Source organism: Lissotriton helveticus, chromosome 3_1 (assembly GCF_964261635.1).
Source record: "Lissotriton helveticus chromosome 3_1, aLisHel1.1, whole genome shotgun sequence".
NCBI lineage: Eukaryota > Metazoa > Chordata > Amphibia > Caudata > Salamandridae > Lissotriton > Lissotriton helveticus.
Window position 1 is genome coordinate 722,768,374 of NC_136061.1, and position 21,044 is coordinate 722,789,417.

Sequence of the window (21,044 nt, forward strand, 5' to 3'; positions counted from 1 at the left end):
AAAACCCAGAGGCTTTCATTTGCAGCCCGTTTTTCCCATTTTTCTGAAAAAAACAAAAAAATCACTATATTTTGGGTAATTTCTGGGACCCCTCCAAGGGAATCCACAAACCCTGGGCGCCTTTAAAATCCACATGATGTTGGAAGAAAAGGACGCAAATTTGGCGTGGATACCTTATGTGGTCAAAAAGTTACAAGGGCCTAAGCGCGCACTACTCCAAAACGCCAAAAAAAGCCTTAGCACAGGAGGGGAAAAGGCCTAGCAGCGAAGGGGTTAAAGGAGGAATTTGTTATTAGGGACTGCAATTCATCAAGGGACCTATCGGTGTGATTGTACCATGTACGGTATTCCCCCAGATCAGGAATGGAAGGCGCATTAAAATTTTTAGATGTAGCCAATCCAAAGCAAGTGGTTTGTGAAATCGTAGAGTTCAAAACAACATGTGGTTAGGGATAAGACATGCACGATGCAAAGCTTCAGCGCCTTGCACTTGCCAGCTTTTAGAACCCCAAATAGATTTAAGATCAATCTTATCTTTCCACAGCTCTTAGCCCCCTATAGCTAGTTGATTGATAAAGGACTTCGAATACAGTAATTTAGTGTGGATGAGTCTAACTTTGGAAGAGGACTTTGCAGTCATTTTAAAATAAAAGGCTTCAGGATTGGATTGATTAAAATCAGTAAAATATGTCAATTTTTTCAAGAGAGTTTTCGAGCTGCCTTCAATGGGAGCTGGGCAATGTTTCCATTGTTTATAATTAACCACATTTTTAAATGTGTTTGCTTTATGCAGGAAAGAATTAACATAGTGCTGGTAACAGAATAAATCAGCATAATTTGCAGAGTCTAAGTACAAATCTTCAGCATCAAACACAGGATAATATTTCAAATCAGAAAAAAGAGCCTATATGGCAGGGACACCCCAATCATCAGAACCTATTGAAACACGGAGTACATTGGTGACATTAATAACCTCTGTTGGGCCATGAATTTGAAATTTTACAGCATCCCATACAATCCCATCTAACACAGTCCAGGAAGTGATGTTGACAAAAGACTGGTCCCTCTTCATGATGTGGGACAAGGAGTGGGGTGCCAAAGTTCCATCAATTAACCTAATTGTAGATCCTTCTTTAACATAATGTCCATTCACTAGATGAAAAAATACAACTACAAACCCAATCGACATGAACAAAAAAATGGAGAAAAGCACCAGCCAAATGTAAGTCCAAGGAGCTATTAAAAAATGTCTCTTAAACAAAACAGCAAAAATAGAAATTTTCGATGGGGCTCCCGATGTTAAAGAGTCAGTGTCAAATGAAAAATGGGACTGGTCAACTGCACTTGTTTTCACACCAGGCAATGACACATCTATGGGATAGGCATACTCAGTATCTTCATAGGAAGCACCAGCCGGTGGATTCAATAATGGATTAGTAACTGTATGCATCTCAATAGCAATGTCAGGCCTGATGGTGTTTGCCGAGGCCAAAGCAGAATTTCTCAGCATTGCTGGACAAGGGACCACTGAAGTCATACTAAGAAGAATCGGCCACTCGTTGTAATTTGACATTGTCAATGGAGATGGACCTGTTATCCTTGCAACCAGGAAGTGGAGGTAAAATGACTGTTCTTGTACCCTGCACGCCAAGACCTGGAAGAGGTGCACGATAAGAGGGGCTGAACTCCTTCTTGTTCTCCACCTTCTCACGGACCAGGTCACCGACTCGAGGTAACCAGCCAACTACCAGAATCTGAAGTGGAACATCAGTTGTGGAGGGCAAGTGTTCCTTTGTAAGACTGTCTCGAGTCTCTTGTAGGTTCTGTAATACAGCAGAATGATCATCCACGGCAAAGGGTGTGGCAGACGCTGCCATGTCTAGACCCCCATGGTCCGGGACAAACATTTTTATGCTAAAGAGCATTAAGTATGAGTTCCGCCCACCCAGAGACCTTCCAGCGAGATTATTAAGTGCACTTTGAATGCTATACAAGTGGGTCAACCAGTTTCTGCCAGTACCTAAAACCTTAGCTGTCAAGGATTGCTTTAAGTCACTGTTCATCCGCTCCACAACAGAATTGCCTCAGGCCGGTATGGAGACGAAAATTTGACCTGCACCCCTAAAGACCTCATGGCTTCCTTGAACGCTTTAGAGGCGGACACTGGACCCTGGTCTGAAGGGAGGGTGCCACATGCAAAAATTCCCACCAAGACACGTAAATCCCTGATGACAGTTCGAGCATCAGCACTGTGTTGTTTTCAGAACCACAGAAAGCATGTGCACAAATCCACTGCAACTAAGATGAACTTATACGCAGTATCTGAGGAGAAAGGACCACAGTGAACTAAATAAACACACCCAAGTGGTTTATCAGATACGTACAGCTGTTTTTGTGGTGGACGCGCAGCAGTCGACGGTTTAATCTGCTGGCAAATGTTACAAGTAAGGACATAATCACAAGTCTGTTTGTACAATCCGCGCCACCAGGAACGTTGGTGCAAGCTAGTGACAGTCGCTGAGATGCCTACATGGGCCGAGGCCATGCCCTTGTGAGCGACTGTAATCAAGGAGAGCCTGCGGTCCACGTTGGAAATCAATCTGTCACCAACATTGTTAATTCTCACATAGGGAACTTTATCAGGCCTTAAATGATAAGAGTATTTAGAAGGGAAACCTCTAGGGTAATTACCTTCCTTCTCTGTTGCAGCGATGGCTGCCAAGATGTCATCATCAATCTTACTTTTGGACCTTGTAACTGCTGCTACTAGATATGTTGCCACTGCTGTCTTTGCTGATTCTTCAGCAAGACTGTTACCAACAGTGTGTACTCTTATGCTGGTGACCAAGAGTATGAATTACATTCACGAGAGGTAGACCTTCTTTAAAATCTGCGACTCGAACCCAAAGCATTTTGTGTTTAATTGTGCTACCTTTTGAATCATGATATTCATTCTGAGTCCAAAAGAATACATTGTCATTGAAAGACTGAACACAGTAGTAAGAGTCATTTACAATAAGAGTAGTCACACGGGGATTAGCAAACTCTAGTGCAAGCACCAGAGCACGTAGCTCTGCCAACTGGGCAGTACAGTCCCCTAATGTCTGCGTGTGCCCGACATCGGACTTGAACTCTCCATTCACCATGGTACCCACCGCTATTGCGCAGGCCGCTGAAAAAGCATGCTTAGATCTCGTCACTGGTTGCACCGAACCGTCAGTGTAAATGATACAATGGTAATCCTCAACCGTGTGCAAGGACAAAGGAGCAGGATGAACAAATTCATACTGCAAGTACTCCTGAGTTTGCTATAAGGAATCAAAGATAAACATGACATCTGGAGATGTCAAGGAAGTGGCCCATTGTATTCAACATGGATTCAAAGCTTTTGAATTTGGTACTCTGGTTCTCGTCACTGCCTCAAGGGCAGGATACTGTGTAACAACCAACATGTGTTTTCCCTGCGACAGAGCTCTCTCTTTTAGAATCACCATCTGCACTGCAGTCAAAACTTTTTCGATAGAAGAAAAGCGATTTCAGCTGAAGTGTACAAGTGTGACTTGTAAGCAATAGGGACTGTGTCTCCATCATTAAACTTCAAGTATGTGAAACCCACCGCTCCTGGCACAATTCTAATTACCAGGTTTGTGTGGTTGTCACGTGTCAGTCAGTATTTAGATTCAAGAAGATCAGACAGCAAAGATTGCAGTATAGCTGAATGTTCTGGAAGCCAGCAAGATTTGGTAAAAGTAGGTTGTATCAAGGCATATAGCGGCTTGATACGCTGGGCATAATCGGGAATGCAAATATGCCCGAATTACAAAAACCCAGTAAAGATTATAGTTTTTTTCAGAGTTGTTGGAGCGTGCAACTGTACGCACTTCTCCAGGAAGTGAGGATCTAAACCTCGACCTTCGTTGTTGAGCTCATAGCCCAGGAACAACACTGTTTACTTTCTTCACCCCACCCAGTCCGGCTTTCGAGCTAGGTACTCGACAGAATCAGCTCTGCTTTTTGCCACTTTATCGATCAGGCAACTTGTGGACGCAGGTCAAACGGCGGCCTTGATCCTGTTGGATCTAAGTGCCGCCTTTGACACTGTAGCCCATCACACACTGGTGCAGTGTCTGAGGAAGGGTGGGGTGTCTGGAAATGCCCTGAATTGGCTAAAATCTTTCCTGTCGGATCGCTGCTTCCAGGTGAGACAAGGCGAACACTACTCCAGGGTCATTAGGCCGAACCAGGGAGTGCCGCAGGGCTCGACCCTATTTAATCTCTATGTAGCTCCCGTTGCGGAGATTGCAGAGGGGTTCGGAATCAGGGTCATATCCTATGTCGATGACACGCAGCTGGTGGTCTCCCTGACCAAGGCGCCGGAGTCGGCTGCCTCCAACTTCATGGCATACATGCAAGAATTGGCTGCATGGATGGCTAAGAACTGCCTGAAGTTGAACGGCAACAAGACAGAGGTGCTTGTGGTGGGAAGGGCCCCAACTGTGTGGTCATCGGCTGGTGGCCCCAGGACTGTGTGCAGGCAAAGAACTTGGGAGTTTGGTTAGATCCCAGTCTTTCCTTCGACTATCAAACCAGGCGGGTGGTAGGCACCTGTTTTGGGATCTTGAAGGTCCTGCGTAAAACCTTGGACCTATTACCTGTGGCGGCTAGGAAGATTCTGGTCCATGCTCTGGTGACGTCGCGCCTGGACTATGGTAACATCCTTTATCTAGGCGCCACAACTAAGTGTATGCGCTGTCTGCAGGGAGTGCAGAATGTTGCAGCCCGCCTTATTCTGAGGCGTCCGAGAAGGTCATCGGCTAGGGCAGCTCTGGCGGAGTTACACTGGCTCCCGATAAAAGAAAGAGTCACTCTCAAGGCACTTTGTGTCTGTCATTGGATCCTGCAGGGAAAGGCCCCTTCGTATCTGTCGGATCTCCTGACTCCTTATGTCCCAACACGTCAGCTGAGGTCAGGTGGGGTAGGCTTGGTATGCGTACCTGCTATCAAGAAAGCCAGGATGGGAGGTCGGTCCTTCCGCCTACTGGCGGCCAAGCAATGGAACGCTCTCCCGGTGGAGCTCCGGATGGAGGCCCAGGAGAGATGCTTCAGGAAAAAACTAAAAACGTTTCTCTTCCCTCAAGTATAGTAGGGTGAGGATAGTGGGCATCTGAATCCTGGCTAACTCTACCGCATTCTGGGACACACTGGCATAAGTATAACCATTGCGCTTTATAAGTGGACCTATTATATTATTATTACTCTGCAATGTGTGACTTTGCAAAGTTAAATTTGTAACCGAAGGCCGCAAACATAACAATGATGCGGTCAACGCGACACAGATGCGGCCATAATTCGTCGTCAGTGAGATAAATATCATCACCCTATGAGTACGCATCAGAGTCGATGCTCTCTAACAGAGAGACTACAGGTGGCAAAGACGCCTGGTCTGTTTTTGTATCCCATGGCTAATCTCTAGAACTGTTTTTGTTTGACGCCAGAGGTAAAAGCTGACCATTGATTAGCAGCGTTAGCGCCCATGCCAGGTTCCCAAGCTGGGTTCTCACTATCCGTGGCATAGCTTGCGTTTAACGCAGCAACCTTCTTTTCCTGAAACTATGGGCATTGACGTAGAAAGTCGTCCTGCTTGCTTTTACCTTCAGCCGGACAGGGCACCTCACATCCTTGTGAGGCACCCCGACCTCTGTCGAGTTCTCCACCAGCTTGTGAGACCAATGTTTCCTGTGAAGAACAAGGAAAACGTTGATCAGGAACCTGAAGTCTATCAGGAGACCTAATCCTCGTGCAGTCGCGCAAATTTTATGATCGCTCAGTAGACACAGGTATTCGTGATGCAGGACGCAACTCTAGTTTCTGTTGCTGCTTCCCCTGTTTTATTCTGTTTAGGAAAAACTGGAGGGTCGTCTTAAGTAGACTTAGCTGCCTGAGTTTGCAGTTGAGCTGCTGTTTTAGCAAAAGGCTTAACATCCAAACTATTGTGGCCAAAGGTCTTATAAGCCTCCCCAATAATTTTCGGCAACTATCTGGGTTTATCGGCTTCAGTGACGAGGCGCAAAGCATTAGACACTTGAAAGTTAACCGCATCTTCCTTGACGTTAGCAAGGATGAGATCAGCAACTACATCAAACACTCCTACAAGCCTCATTCCCAACTCGACAGCTGCCTCCAGACCGTGCTGGTCCTGAACATGCTTGATTACGGAGGGCAGGACAGTCATAGACTGTGTGCCGAAGCACTTAGCATAGAATGCTGCAAATACTTTACCCCAGTTCTCACAATCCGTTGCCTCAGGCACCAAGTCTTTCTGCAAACTAATGGTTAGAATCCTGTGTTCTTCCACAGGAGTTCTATTAGAAAACACTGCTTCCAGTTGGTCAATTTTCTCCGCAAGCCAAAAAGGCATATCGTCCTTATCTTGGGGGTGCTTGCTCATTACCGAATTAACCATGACGGGACCAATTTCACCCCGGCCGGTCCAACTGGATGTACCACAGCCCCAGGTGCCCCCACTTGGATGTTGCATGAAACGTATTGCACTAAAGCCCTATGCACCTCAACAATGGAGGTATAGAGTTGTCTCAACTCAGCAATAGGGACTGTTAGATAATTTGGATCTGTTGTGAACTTGGCCAAGACTCGCCAAGTGGCCCCAGGTATAGACAAAGGGCCTAACCGATCCTGAGTTACGGAGTGGGGAAGGGTGCCATTAAACTAAATATGCTGCCAAGGAGAAATCGGAATCTCCTTTGTCCTATATGGTGCATACATTGCAGGCACCACCGTGACAGTGTAAGTATGGAATGTATCATCATCCGCATTCACAGCAGGAAACATAACCAAAGAGAAGAAAAGCTCAAATGGGAGCGCTGCATCGGCACTCACCACAAAGAGAACCACCATACCACCAGCGGGCACCCCGAACTGTGTCAAAGGACGCTGGAGTGGTACATGACTATGCTGAGCTATATCAATATCACCCATAAGGACACAGTACAGAAAAAAACAATCTATATGAATTGTAGCACAAACGGGTAGTAATTCAAAGTACAAACCTTATTAAAAACTCAAGCTTGAATGAACCTATAATTTATCCATATAGGCAGGTTACTCCGTCAGTGCTGTGAACCGGAAACAGGAGTGAGGGAGTTGTGGAAAAATATAAGCACTACTCAAGAGACTCGAATATATGGCCTCACGTTGGGCGCCATGTTGCGGGGATTCTGCTCATGCACAGAACTATGCACAGTAAACCAGGACCTCAGTGAATTGTGGTGTACCAAAAAACTCACCTCAGTACCCAGAACCCCTATCCAACTAGCATCAGTGTCTCATTAGCTCTCCGCACTACAGCAAAGCTACCAATGATTAGACAACCCAGAATAAGAGCCATAGGGTACTCTCAGGAATGGTTGGAACCAAGAACATGTTTTCATTTTTTTTCTCATATCAGTCCACAGCGTGAGTAATCAGAGACAGGGAAAAGTTTAAAATGTTTATTTTTAACTATGTGCTTTAATATGCAGTATTTTGGCTAACATAAGCAGGCATATGATTAGAAATAAAACAATCAGCATTGTTACAATTCCATAAAACACAAAGGGAGATATCATGTTACAATGATAGTGGAAACAGGTCATATAGCACCTTGTGTACCACCCTCCCCTGACTAGGAACTAGATTTTATAATAATAGAAGGTCTCTCAGGCTTAAATGGGGATCCCCATACCTCCAAGATCAGCAGAGATTAATCACATCTCAGGATCAGCAAAGCTCTCTGTCTCTGGAAAGGTGTTTTTCTCCAAGTGCTCGAATTATGCATGCAATGCAATATCAAAGGCACTAGATTTTCAGTTGGTTACAGCTGTGTGCGTGTTGTGTCTAGAGCGTGGGACGATCAAACTGAATCAACAACATACATTGATATTATGACCTTGAAGACTTCTGCACACAGTGTATAGACTAAGGTCGCAGTGTAAGTCTAGGGACGTGAAAAACAGACCGTTCTCATGTGAAAAAAAACAAGCAGTTTAACTTACAGCAACAGTTACATGTAGTGGCGTGTGCAAAAGCTGCAAAGTGGCAAAATGGCATTTAAACTTCTAATACGCTCATGCTAACATAGCAATGTATGAAAGCAGAATCCTGTCTTCACTACACCAGCAGTGCAATATGCATATTTTCTGCCCGTCGGCAAAACTCCATGGAATCCTGTGGAGTTTTTATGTAACTGTATGGAACTCTGTGGAGTAAAACTCTGCATGTTTCTCCCACCCTGACCCAAGTTCTATCACTGTTGGCCTAATATCACACCTAGGGCCTGGTCTGAAATTTGGGTTGAAAATGGTGACGGACGTTAGAGCCTTGCAATACAACACAACTGTGTGAAAAGGCCCTTTCTTCCTGATTCTCCCAATTTACTGCTGAATTTAATTGTTGGTGTTTAGACTCCGCTCCCTGCAGCACTGCTCTCCAGTGCCCAGTAAACGTGCTCTAACCCATAAAACATGTACAAATTGGCTACCCCCTGGTTGGCATAATTAACACTCCTGTAAGGCCATAATATATGGTGTAGAAACTACACCCATGGCAATGAAGGTTAAATGTCACCTGCAGACTGCAGCTCTTAATGTGCCATTCACTAGTGTGACAAGGAAAACATGACTTCAGACCAACAATTGCAGCCTGACTGCTGTTGTTTAAACCTGCAGTCCGGCCTTTCACACTAACCCTTTCACCAGGGGAAAATCTTTCCTTTTAAATATTAATAAGCCATCATTGTAGAGAAATTGGTAACACCCATTTACTCCATACAGATTTTTCTCTTTTTTTCTCACTTTGTTTTGTGAAAATGTATTGCAGATGACTCTCACTACTTGAGTCTGACTCACAGTAATTTCATGGTAATTGGACAGAACATGTTAACCACCATTGTCTATCTTTTACGATAAGGCGGTTGCAGTCCTGCTAGGGTAAGGGATATTGGGCTGGTTACAAGTGAGGTCGCATGCACTATAGTGTCAACAAGTGTAGGCTAAGCGAGTGAGACTACAGACATGTGCAGCCCATTAATTGCACTCAGTTAGCCTTTAATGGAAGAGACTCTGCAAGGATATATGTTGACCTGAGATAGGCATAATTATATAAGTGGGCCTTCAGTAGGTCAGTAGGATTAAAGTGCAGTTTTGCTCCACTTAGGCCTATACAGTCCACGGAGGTGTCAAACTTGGGTGAACCGTGTTCACTGAGTTCAAAGATGCACTTCCCGGTACCTTATGTGTACTTCTTATGAGTCATCCAGAATTGTCATATTTCTCTGGCTCAGCTTAGAATCAGATGTCAGGCTGTTTGTGCCTCTGCTAGGCTAAGTTAAATACTCTTATTTCCAGCATAGGGAACATAGTCCTCCCCATACTGAAGGAGCAATTATCAGTCCTTGACTGAGTTCTACTGAAAAAAAGGGACGGAGATGAAATCTGCAATTATTAATTAGGTGTCACACTGCATCTTGTTTGGGACATCCCAAGCCCACTGAACAAAGGAGGAGGCCAAGACATTTAGAGCCATCACAGGAGTGGCTCTTTTTTGACGTTTTGGTGGAAAGGTATCTAGCACTAATGTCAGCAAGTGGTGGAGCTGATGCCCTCAGAGGAGCTCTGCACCTACACATCTTGAGAATGCCATAATGTATATTCCCAGAATGATGTGCACGAGCGATGGGACGGGGGAGAGATGATGTGGGATTTTAGGATTGACACAGGCTACACTGCATCTGGAACTTTCCACCCACACCTAAAAACCCCTGCACAGGTCAGAGACAGTGAGTAAGACCCTGGGGGGAGTTCGCAGAGTTGCACTACGCGAAGCTACGTGAAGTGCAAAAAAACCTGTGCCTCACTCCGCAGAGCTCCGCAAGTGGCGGAGTATGGTAGAAAAATGCTGTTAACGGTGATTGCTCAGTGCTGGATGCTTGTCCACACTGTGCAATCATTGCGAACAGCACCATGCACATTGCAAGGTTACCTTTTCTGCCGCTCAAATAGATTTTTACTCGAGCAGCAGCTTTCTCAACGTGAAAGGGCTGGTTCTCAATGCGAGCGGTTGCAAGCATACCCGACCACTTGCAATAAGAAACCTGACCCCCCCCCCCCCGCATTTCAGGAAATCTCGCCGGTAGGTATATTTTTCATGCTTGCACTCACCAACTTGATGTTTACGATCACGAACAAGGAAAAATCTCAACTTGACGCTGGTGAGCGCAGGCGAGAAAGAAACTATGCTCTATGAAGCAGAGTTTTTCGGAACTCAGCAAGCTCCGCAGCAGCTTTCTCAAAGCAAATGGACTGTTTCTCAATGCGAGCGGTAGCGAGCATATGCAACCATTCGCAATGAGCAATCTGACCGCCCGCATTAAGAAATCTTTCAGGGAGGTTGATTTTTTGCATTTGACAACTTGATGTTGACGATCGCGAGCAAGGTCAAATCTCGCCAGGAGGTGGATTTTCCTCACTCACCAACTTGACGTTGACGAACGTGAGAGAACAAAAAAAAACTCGAAGCTGAGTTTTTGGGAACTCTGCGAGCTCTGCGTAATGCAGAGTGCAGGAAAATCTGCAATGGAGCAGAGTACACCGCGCTGGGTTACTCTGGACTTGAATGGAAATGGCAGCAGCACCATGGGCAGTTGGAAGAAAAAGCCACATGATGCCCTTCATGTTAAACTAAGGACTTTGGAATTAAGCTGACCCCCAAGACCAGATGGGTCTCTCCACGGCAAATGGTACAGGTCCTGTTATGCCCCCTGAGGACCAGTTGGGCATAGACTTCTGTGCCCCAGTAAAAGGAGAAGAGCACCAGGAGCCAGGAAAAGCAGAGTGCTGGCGCAGGGAGCCAGTGAAACCAGCTCCTCCAACATTGTGCCTTTTTGGAGGTCGGAAGGCCTATGGAGAGTTTCGCCAGTGGTTATATTTGACCACTTGGAACTAAATAAGAACAAGATTGTCAGATTCGGCCTAACAGGGACAAAGATATGCAGGTGTAATGGATCCAACCATTGAGCACTAGGCGAGATGGAGCGCATGGACTTTGATGCATTTGTAAGTAATTCCCCCAGGGAGGGTCAAGCCCCAGGGGGATGACACAATGGTCTTTATATTTAGTAATAATTAACTTGCCCAGGAAAGAGGAGCGCGTGTGTCACACTTCTCAAACTTCTTCTTGCCCCAGCGACCACATCCCCCAGGTACTAACACAATGAGAATTGGGATCTCGGACCCCATGCTTTTAAAGAAAAAGAAGACAGGGTCCGGGGACCCCATCCTCTGGACCTGGAATGCCAAGGGAAGGCTGCCACCTGCAGGCTTCCTCCCTCTTGCACGGACCTCAGGTGTGAGAAAGATAAATGCTGGCTCCTGTGCTGGAACAACACAGTGTCATCCAGGCAGGGAGTCTGGAGGGCAGCATTGCAATGGGTTCATCACAGTGCTACAATGTGGCAAAGGTATCAGGGTGTCCCAGGTGGGCACGGGGCAGCCCTAGAAAATAGAAAAGATATGGCAAAACCATGAGGCAAGAGTGAAACCGCAGTTGAACCTGCTACTCTATTATGCATGCTCCCGGCTAGATGAGACACACAATGCCCTGCAGGGGCTTTTGGTTATGTTTCACTTTTCCATGTGGTGCCCTAAAGGTTGTTTAATGGGTTGTGTTGGCCTGCAAGGGTTCCAACAGTGTCCAAGAAAACATTTAAAACTGAATTGAATCCCTGACCTGGGAACTACTTTCCTTCCTTTGCCAAACACACTTACAGATGAGCTTTTGCACTTTAGCTCTTGATTGTACAAATCAGTAGTGGTTGGTCTTATGGCTGCATTTTATGTGTCCTCAATGTGTAAAAGAAAGGTTCAGAACATATTATTTTAATCTCAAAGCTTAAAATAAAGTATATTGCTGACAGTGAATTTTGGAAACATTGCAATGTTATTGTTAACAATAATGATTTCTTTAAACATGATTACTGATTCCAGTAATAGAATGGTGACATTTAACATGTTGTTATTAATATTTTGAGTGGTGACCCTTTGACAAAGCTAATAGGTTTTCCTTTTATTTTACTATGGCGACCCCTACGCAAAGCCCATAGCCCTCAAGAATTTAAAATTACACGCCCTGTAAAGCAATGTTTTATTTTGTATGGGTGATGGAATTGTGATTAGGGGATTCAAGACCCACCAGGGGATGAATGTGATTCCAGAATGTCACAAAAGGTGTTTCCTTCCACCTTCTGTATGCATTTGAAAAGGAGTACAATGTATTAAGCTGCCTGTGTGTAATAAATGTACTTTTTCTTTTTTAAAGAAAAAGCACTGACTGGACAATCATTTATTGACTGTTGTTGTTTGCCAGTGAACGGAAATTACTAGGTCACATACCTTCCCTGAGTAGGCCTTGGACTGCTCTGCTTTGCTACCCTAAGAAAGTCAAGTGCTACAATGGAGTACTTGGATCCCAGTAAGGAGACAATTGAATGTATTTTACATCTTTTGAATATAAATCTCGAAAACATTTGTGAAAGAATTATACACCATCCTTACATTTCTGGAGATAGTCCCCTCAAGCTATGACTGTTGGTTAAACTTGTGCAAGAAGCATCTAATCAAATTAAAGCTACTGTCTGAAAATAAACTTCTTCTTAATCTTCACAGTGTCCAATCAAACTAAATAGAGTTGCTCTTTGGCCAAATGATTTATCACCTCCTCAGGGCAGTCCTAGGGTGTGTAAAATCACAAACCCACAAAACAACCTCAAAGGGATACACAGGTAAGAGCAATATGGATCTGAGTTCTTCTTACATCTACACACCCCCCTGGTGTAAGGACTCTCCCAGACCAAAGCTTTCTTCCCCACAGTAACGTTTATACTTAAATACACAGGCTTTCTTTGTTGGACTGATTTGCTGCTTCAGGAAAATGCGCATAGTAATTATTCTCTGCTCCATGCGGCTCTTGCCAGGGTAGCCATTCCCAGTTATATTGTGGTTTTGTGATTTTACAAACTCTTGTGGTGTGCCGAGAAGGCCATAAATCATTTGGTCAAAACACATTGACATTGTTTAGTCTGAGAATCCTACTGTGAAGATTTAGGTAGGACAATTTATTTTGGGACTGTTCTTTTGATTTGATTAGATGCTTCTCACACAAGTTTAAGTGAAGGTCACTGCTTTAGGGGTGAGAAAAACTCACAGAGTTTCACTTCATTGACTTCTGCAGAGTTACCAAAAAACTCCACTAGGTTAACTGAAATTCCGCCAACAGTGGAAAGATGCAGATCGTGCTGCAATTTTGCACCAGTAGCGCGAGCAGCGCTGAGAGTCAGTGCAAATGGCACCATGCGTTACACAAGGGTCTGCAGCCATTCGAGTTGATTTTGCTGCCACTCAAGTAGAAAAGAGTAATGCAGAGTGGCCAAACTTCCTCAATTTTGCCGGTGAAATGGAACATTACACTGACCCCTACACAGCTTGAGTAGATTTTCTCCAGAGGGTTCATACTGGAAATAACTTGACTGTTCCTTAATGTAACTTTGTACATGACATGTACATTAAAAAGATATAAAATAAATCCATTTTGATGTATCTATTTCACTTTCACTGGATATTGTAACTATATGAGTTGTTCAGTAGGAGATAACAATCTTGGAAGATATAAATCAATGTATTAAAATCTTTTGAAATACACCCAATAACCATGAAGATGTTATTGTTGATAGATAGCCGAGACAGGTTAGTCCCACTAGAGCTCTTTCATTTTGGTTTTGGTGTCACAAGTAAATGTCAGAAGGCATATAGAAAGGCCCCAGCCTTTGTTGCCTTAGTAAGGCTGGCACCAAACCCAATGGTTGAAAAGCTACCCACAGAACCGGCTTTGAGTGACCACATAGAAAGAGACTGCTCATTACCATGGCCACACCTCAGGGTGGCCACTCAGTTTCTGCACAAGAAGAGAAGGTATTTTCCATCTTGATTTGTGAATAAGGTGCACTGTGGTGTTGTTTGTAGTAGGTCAAACAGAAATTGTCACAAAAGTAGATAGGGTAGCCACTGGACAGGAGAGTCAGGATTCACCCCCAGCCACCAGTTGGTTACTGGCATAAATCAGGAAGCCTAAATCACAAACCTTTCAACATTTTCTTGACTTGTGGAAGAGCACACCAATGACTAAACATACTGTTTGAGTCCTGTGAAAACACCTGAAAGGATGTACCACTTCATACATATAATCAGGATAAATAACTAGACTGCAAGGATCAGTTGGCTGACCGTCTATGTGACTACAGGGACACCACATGCTGCAAGAGGCTTTTTTATCGAAGTGTTAAACTGACCAATACCAACTGGACTTTAGCTGGACTATGCAGGTGTCCCTGAGAGTCTTTATGTGCATTTACCTGAGGTCCTGGGGTCGGTAGAAGTGCCCTCCTCTGGTTGTTTGGGCACCATCAGAAAGTTTGGAAACTTCTGAAAACTTTGCCTCCTGAGCTCCAGAGCGTCAGTGGGACTTATTGGAAAAGGCATCTGACAGCAGCTCCACATCTTTGGACAGTATTTCAGCTTCATCCTGCTCAAAGATCCCTACACCTCTGAAAAAATGTGCCAGTGTGGGAAGCTGGCTCTATATATACTTTGCCAAAATGAAGAATAGTGTGCACAGAGTCAGTAAACCACAAAGGTAGGCAGAGGCAAAAGTAGATAACACCTTACTCCCTATTAGTGGTAGTGTGGGCGACAGTAAGGCTTTATCAGAGGGTAGTGTTAAGCATCTGTCGTAAACACTCAGGCAACAAATGATGTCACACACTCAAAGACAATACTCTGACCAATTTGTTGGTAAAAAAATATAATTTACTTTATTTATTTTCTACAACCAAGCAAGCCTGGTACAGGTAAGTGTAAATGGTACTTTTTAAGGCATGTTGAGCAATACAAGCAAGCTGAATGAAAATGACTTTGTTACAGGTGTGTACATATTTTCAATACGGTACAAAAGGGGGGGTGATGGACGGAGCATCTGAACCAATCAAACACTCACACCCAGTCAAAAGATCAGGGTTTGATCCATCACCGTTCTTTATCCCACTCTGCCACCCCAGTTCAGACATGGCTATATGCAAATCAGTCTGACCCTGTGCCTCATGGGAACAGTCCAGCCAAAACTGCCAAGCCATGCCTTCCCTGGACCGGAAACAAGCTTCCGAGGACCGGTTTCTGGCATTACAGCCATCTTCAGCCCGGCTTGCTTGAATCCAGTGGCAAAGTGAGCAAGGGACTCACGTCTGAGCATACCCTGCCACACTTATGGCGGCCAAAGCGGTACAAAAGGGGGTGGTGATGGACGGAGCATCTGAACCAATCAAACACTCACACCCAGTCAAAAGATCAGGGTTTGATCCATCACCGTTCTTTAGCCCACTCAGCCACCCCAGTTCAGACATGGCTATATGCAAATCAGTCTAACCCTGTGCTTCATGGGAACAGTCCAGCCCGAACTGCCAAGTCATGCCTTCCCTGGACCGGAAACAAGCTTCCGAGGACCGGTTTCTGGCATTACAGCCATCTTCAGCCCGGCTTGCTTGAATCCAGTGGCAAAGTGAGCAAGGGACTCACGTCTGAGCATACCCTGCCACACTTATGGCGGCCAAAGCGGTACAAAAGGGGGTGGTGATGGACGGAGCATCTGAACCAATCAAACACTCACACCCAGTCAAAAGATCAGGGTTTGATCCATCACCGTTCTTTAGCCCACTCTGCCACCCCAGTTCAGACATGGCTATATGCAAATCAGTCTGACCCTGTGCGTCATGGGAACAGTCCAGCCCGAACTGCCAAGCCATGCCTTCCCTGGACCGGAAACAAGCTTCCAAGGACCGGTTTCTGGCATTACAGTCATCTTCAGCCCAGCTTGCTTGAATCCAGTGGCAGAGTGAGCAAGGGACTCACGTCTGAGCATACCCTGCCACACTTGTGGCGGCCAAAGCGGTTCAAAAGGGGGTGGTGATGGACGGAGCATCTGAACCAATCAAACACTCACACCCAGTCAAAAGATCAGGGTTTGATCCATCACAGTTCTTTAGCCCACTCTGCCACCCTAGTTCAGACATGGCTATATGCAAATCAGTCTGACCCTGTGCCTCATGGGAACAGTCCAGCCCGAACTGCCAAGCCATGCCTTGCATATACCCAGTGTCTAACCCAGGGTGGTGTGGAGTGTAAAAAAACGATGGATTTAGGCCCAGATCCTTGTACTGGGGTGAATGTATGACATTGTTCTACATTCTGTCCATCCACTGTGTTTTTTGCAATTTTCACCCCGAGTGGGCTGGGTATGCTCAGAAGTGAGTCCCAGGCTCTCCACACCACTGGAGTCAAGCTATCCAGGCTGATGAAGGCTAATAGCCAGAAACCGTTCCTTGGATGCTTGATTCCGGTCTGGGAAAGAAATGGCTTGGTAGTTCGGACTGGACTGTTCCCATGAGGCACAGGGTCAGAGCTGATTTGCATATAGCCAGTGTCTAACCCAGGGTGGTGTGGAGTGCAAAAAAACGATGGATTTAGGCCCAGATCCTTGTACTGGGGTGAATGTATGACATTGTTCTACATTCTGTCCATCAACTGTGTTTTTTGCAATTTTCACCCCGAGTGGGCTGGGTATGCTCAGACGTGAGTCCCAGGCTCTCCACACCACTGGAGTCAAGCTATCCAGGCTGATGAAGGCTGATAGCCACAAACCGGTCCTTGGATGCTTCATTCCGGTCTGGGAAAGACATGGCTTGGTAGTTCGAACTGGACTGTTCCCATGAGGCACAGGGTCAGAGCTGATTTGCATATAGACAGTGTCCAACCCAGGATGGTGTGGAGTGCAAAGAAACAATGGATTTAGGCCCAGACCCTTGTACTGGAGTGAATGTATGACATTGTTCTACATTCTATCCATCAAATGTGTTTTTTGCAATTTTCACCCTGAGTGGGCTGGGTATGCTCAGACGTGAGTCCTAGGCTCTCCACACCACTGGAGTCAAACTATCCAGGCTGAGGAAGGCTGATAGCCAGAAACCGGTCCTTGGATGCTTGATTCGGGTCTGGGAAAGACATGGCTTGGTAGTTCGGACTGGACCGTTCCCATGAGGCACAGGGTCAGACCTGATTTGCATATAGCCAGTGTCTAACCCAGGGTGGTGTGGAGTGCAAATAAACGATGGATTTAGGCCCAGATCCTTGTACTGGGGTGAATGTATGACATTGTTCTACATTCTGTCCATCAACTGTGTTTTTTGCAATTTTCACCCCGAGTGAGCTGGGTATGCTCAGATGTGAGTCCCAGGCTCTCCACACCACTGGAGTCAAGCTATCCAGGCTGATGAAGTCTGATAGCCAGAAACCGGTCCTTGGATGCTTGATTCTGGTCTGGGAAAGACATGGCTTCGTAGTTCAGACTGGACTGTTCCCATGAGGCACAGGGTCAGAGCTGATTTGCATATAGCCAGTGTCTAACCCAGGGTGGTGTGGAGTGCAAAAAAACGATGGATTTAGGCCCAGATCCTTGTACTGGGGTGAATGTATGACATTGTTCTACATTCTATCCATCAACTGTGTTTTTTGCAATTTTCACCCCGACTGGGCTGGGTATGCTCAGATGTGAGTCCCAGGCTCTCCACACCACTGGAGTCAAGCTATCCAGGCTGATGAAGGCTGATAGCCAGAAACCAGTCCTTGGAAGCTTGATTCCGGTCTGGGAAAGACATGGCTTGGTAGTTCGGACTGGACTGTTCCCATGAGGCACAGGGTCAGAGCTGATTTGCATATAGCCAGTGTCTAACCCAGGGTGGTGTGGAGTGCAAAAATCGTTGGATTTAGGCACAGATCCTTGTACTGGGGTGAATGTATGACATTGGTCTACATTCTGTCCATCAACTGTGTTTTTTGCATATTTTCAATACAGCGGAAATACTGTTAGATTACTTTTGATGGCTTTCAGATTACTTTATGGATTACCTTTTCCACTCAATGTGATATGCCTAGATATCACACTGGGACATTTCCTAGAAAAAAGGTAAGTAAAACAGTTTTTAGTTATTTGCAGTTTCTCAATTCTCATATAAAACCAACTCCACACAGAGCAATTTTCACAAGAAAGCAGTCAATGCAGTCCTATGGGAAGAAATGTGTTTATCGGTTTCAAGGTAAGTACAAGTTTGTGGGACTTGGTATTGTGGAGTTAGAACCAGGGTTCCCCTAGAGTGGAGGATGCACTCTCTAAGCACCCTCAGCAGCAGTAGGGCGGCCGGGTGCAGGGTGCAGAGTGCTGAGGCCAAATATTATCAAATTGGAGTTAGGGGGCCTCTGGTTGATGGCTGCTTACGAACAGGCCACAAGGTATGGGGAGGAAAATGCCTCGCGTTAGGCTCAGGGCAAAGGGAAATCCGAGTTAGCACCCAAAGTACACCCGCAGCGGCTCATGGGCAGCTGGGTGCAGGGTGCTGGTTTGACATCGGGTGCCCTGTTGATTTCAATAGGGATACTCCGGTTGCAACAAAGACTGCAGGCTCAGGAACAAAGACCTTCTGGGGGTGACCACCAGTTAGAGAGGAAAGTTGGGATTCCTGGGGGTACTGGGAAACCATTGACTGGGCCACCCAAGTCCATGTGTGCCGGGTGCAGGGGTGTCTTTAGGTGTAGAGTTTTTATAACCAGCTCCGTTCGCGGACGGGGGATCCTCCAGAAAGAGACTGCAGGCATTGTTTGGAGATTCGAGGCAGGTCAGAGATCACCAGATCTCAGGTCAGAATTGCCAAGTAGACCTCCTCGTGGTGTTGGGCCACTCGAACTCGGGCTGTGGTCGTCGGGTGCAGAGTGGCGCAGACTCACGGTTTTGGCCAGAGTCTGTGGGTGAGCAAATGCGGTGCTCAGGGGAGACAAATTCTTTGACTTGGAATTCAGGGCAGGTCCTCCGCGTTCTTGAGATTGCTGGTTGCAGGACACATGGGATTTAACTGGAGCAGGTTTGAGGTGGGGACAGGCCGATAGGGCTGGGTCCAAGTCAGTGGGCATCCTCCTCTTCTTAGTTTCAGCAACGCTTCTTTGGTCCTTCTTCTTCTCTTTTTCTTTTTGATACTTGTCTGAGGAGGAAAGGTTCAGGGTTGCCCCTAAATACAAGATTTAGAGGCGTTACAGGTAAGTAAAGGTTGGAGCCAATGGATGCCTTCCTAGGGATGGGTTCACCTCGTAATATGCCACCCTCCAGTAGGAGGGGGGCATATGCCTCACTCTGGTTGGCTGGATTCCCCCATCTGCAAGATGGTGGGGACTGAGAGTTGTGCTTCACCTCGCCTTCCCACCTGAAGGGTGGGGTTGGCAAAGGTGAGCACACCTTTCTTCCTCACTTGGTTTTCCTGCCTATTCTCCCACCCAAAGTTGGGGTCAGAACCGGTGGAGACCTGTTGCTGGAAGCAACAAAGGCTTGGAGTAGCTCACAAAGGCAACAAGCCTTTGAAGCTTTCCCTTCGTGGACCCTGCCCATCCTGGGGGAGGAGGCTTGGCACCTCGTCCCAGGATGTGCATTGTTTAAGACCCCTGGGAGCATCATGCTCTCGACCCAGGGGTCCAGAAAGATGTCTGGTGGGGGCAGCTGGTGAGCAGTCACTCTGCCTGAACACTAGTTTTAGAGCATTTTTCAGTAAATCCCACACTGGTGTGGGTTTTATGTGCTGAGAAGTTTGATACCTAACCTAGTTTTCAGTAAAGCCACTATGGGGCTGTGAAGTTCATAATGACAAACTTCCAGCATCATATACTCTTAATGACATTACTGCACTTACAAAGTCTGAGAATTGGCTTAGACACTGTAGCGGTACACGGCTCATGCACCTGTACCCTCACCACTGGTCTAGTGCACTCAGCTAGAGGGATGGCTGACCTATTCCAGGGCAGTGGGTTGTAGGAATGGTACATAGGGATGTGTGCCATGTCGACTCTTCACTTTGTTCTGTACCAAAGCACGCAGCTTGCAAAGGCAGTGTGTGTGTGTGTAAAGATACAGGGCCTCTAAGGGTGGCACAAAAAGTGCTGCATCCCTTAGAGACCTTCCCTAGCCACAGTGCCCTTGGTACCTGTGGTACCATTTACAAGGGACTGACATGTGGCCAAAGAGCACCAATTGGGTTTTATCTCAATGCAGTTTTAGGGAAAGAACAAAGGCCCTGGGTACCTGTTTGGCAGGAACCCAGGGCACACTAAAAGTACATCAGCAGTTTGGAAAAAAGTGGGGGTGACCATGCACAAAGAGGGCACTTTCTTACAGTCAAGACTTTGATCACTGTGATCGAGAAATCGCCAAAGCAATAGTGGGGACAACCTGCTTCGGGTATTTGGCCTGCGGTTCTACAGCAGCAGCTACAGTTCCTGCGACAATCAACAAAGGGAAGATTTTTCTTCTGAAGAAGTGAAAAAGTCCTATTCTGCATTGGCACTTGGAAGATATTTCAACATTTTCCTTCAAGAGAGTGCAAAATTCCCTTTTAGAATCATTTTTTTTACTTTTTGACTTCCAAGCTTTCACGAAGAGCATTCCACTTGGTGTATCTGATCCAGATTCTACTGCAGTCAGCCTGAAATTGTACCTTAATCCTAATATACTGCACTCATTAACCTATATTGAGCATCTTATTTTTCTTGGTGCTTTCTCCACCTAAATGTTTCAAAATGTATATTTGTCAGATTCCAATGATTGAAATTTTGTCATTTTGGTGTCATTTTCCTTATTCGTTTGCTTTTCTAAATTGGATTGATGTTTTTATTGTCTTGTATGATTGACTCTTTTATTGTTTTTGTAAATGCTTTACACATTTTATTTAAGTTAATCTTGTCTGCTCTATGCCATATATGCCTGGGGTTGACCTCAAGTTTAAATGATTGAAACCTCTGACTGGACCCAGCACGCTAGTGCCATTATTAGTTATTATAGACTACCATGTACCCAAT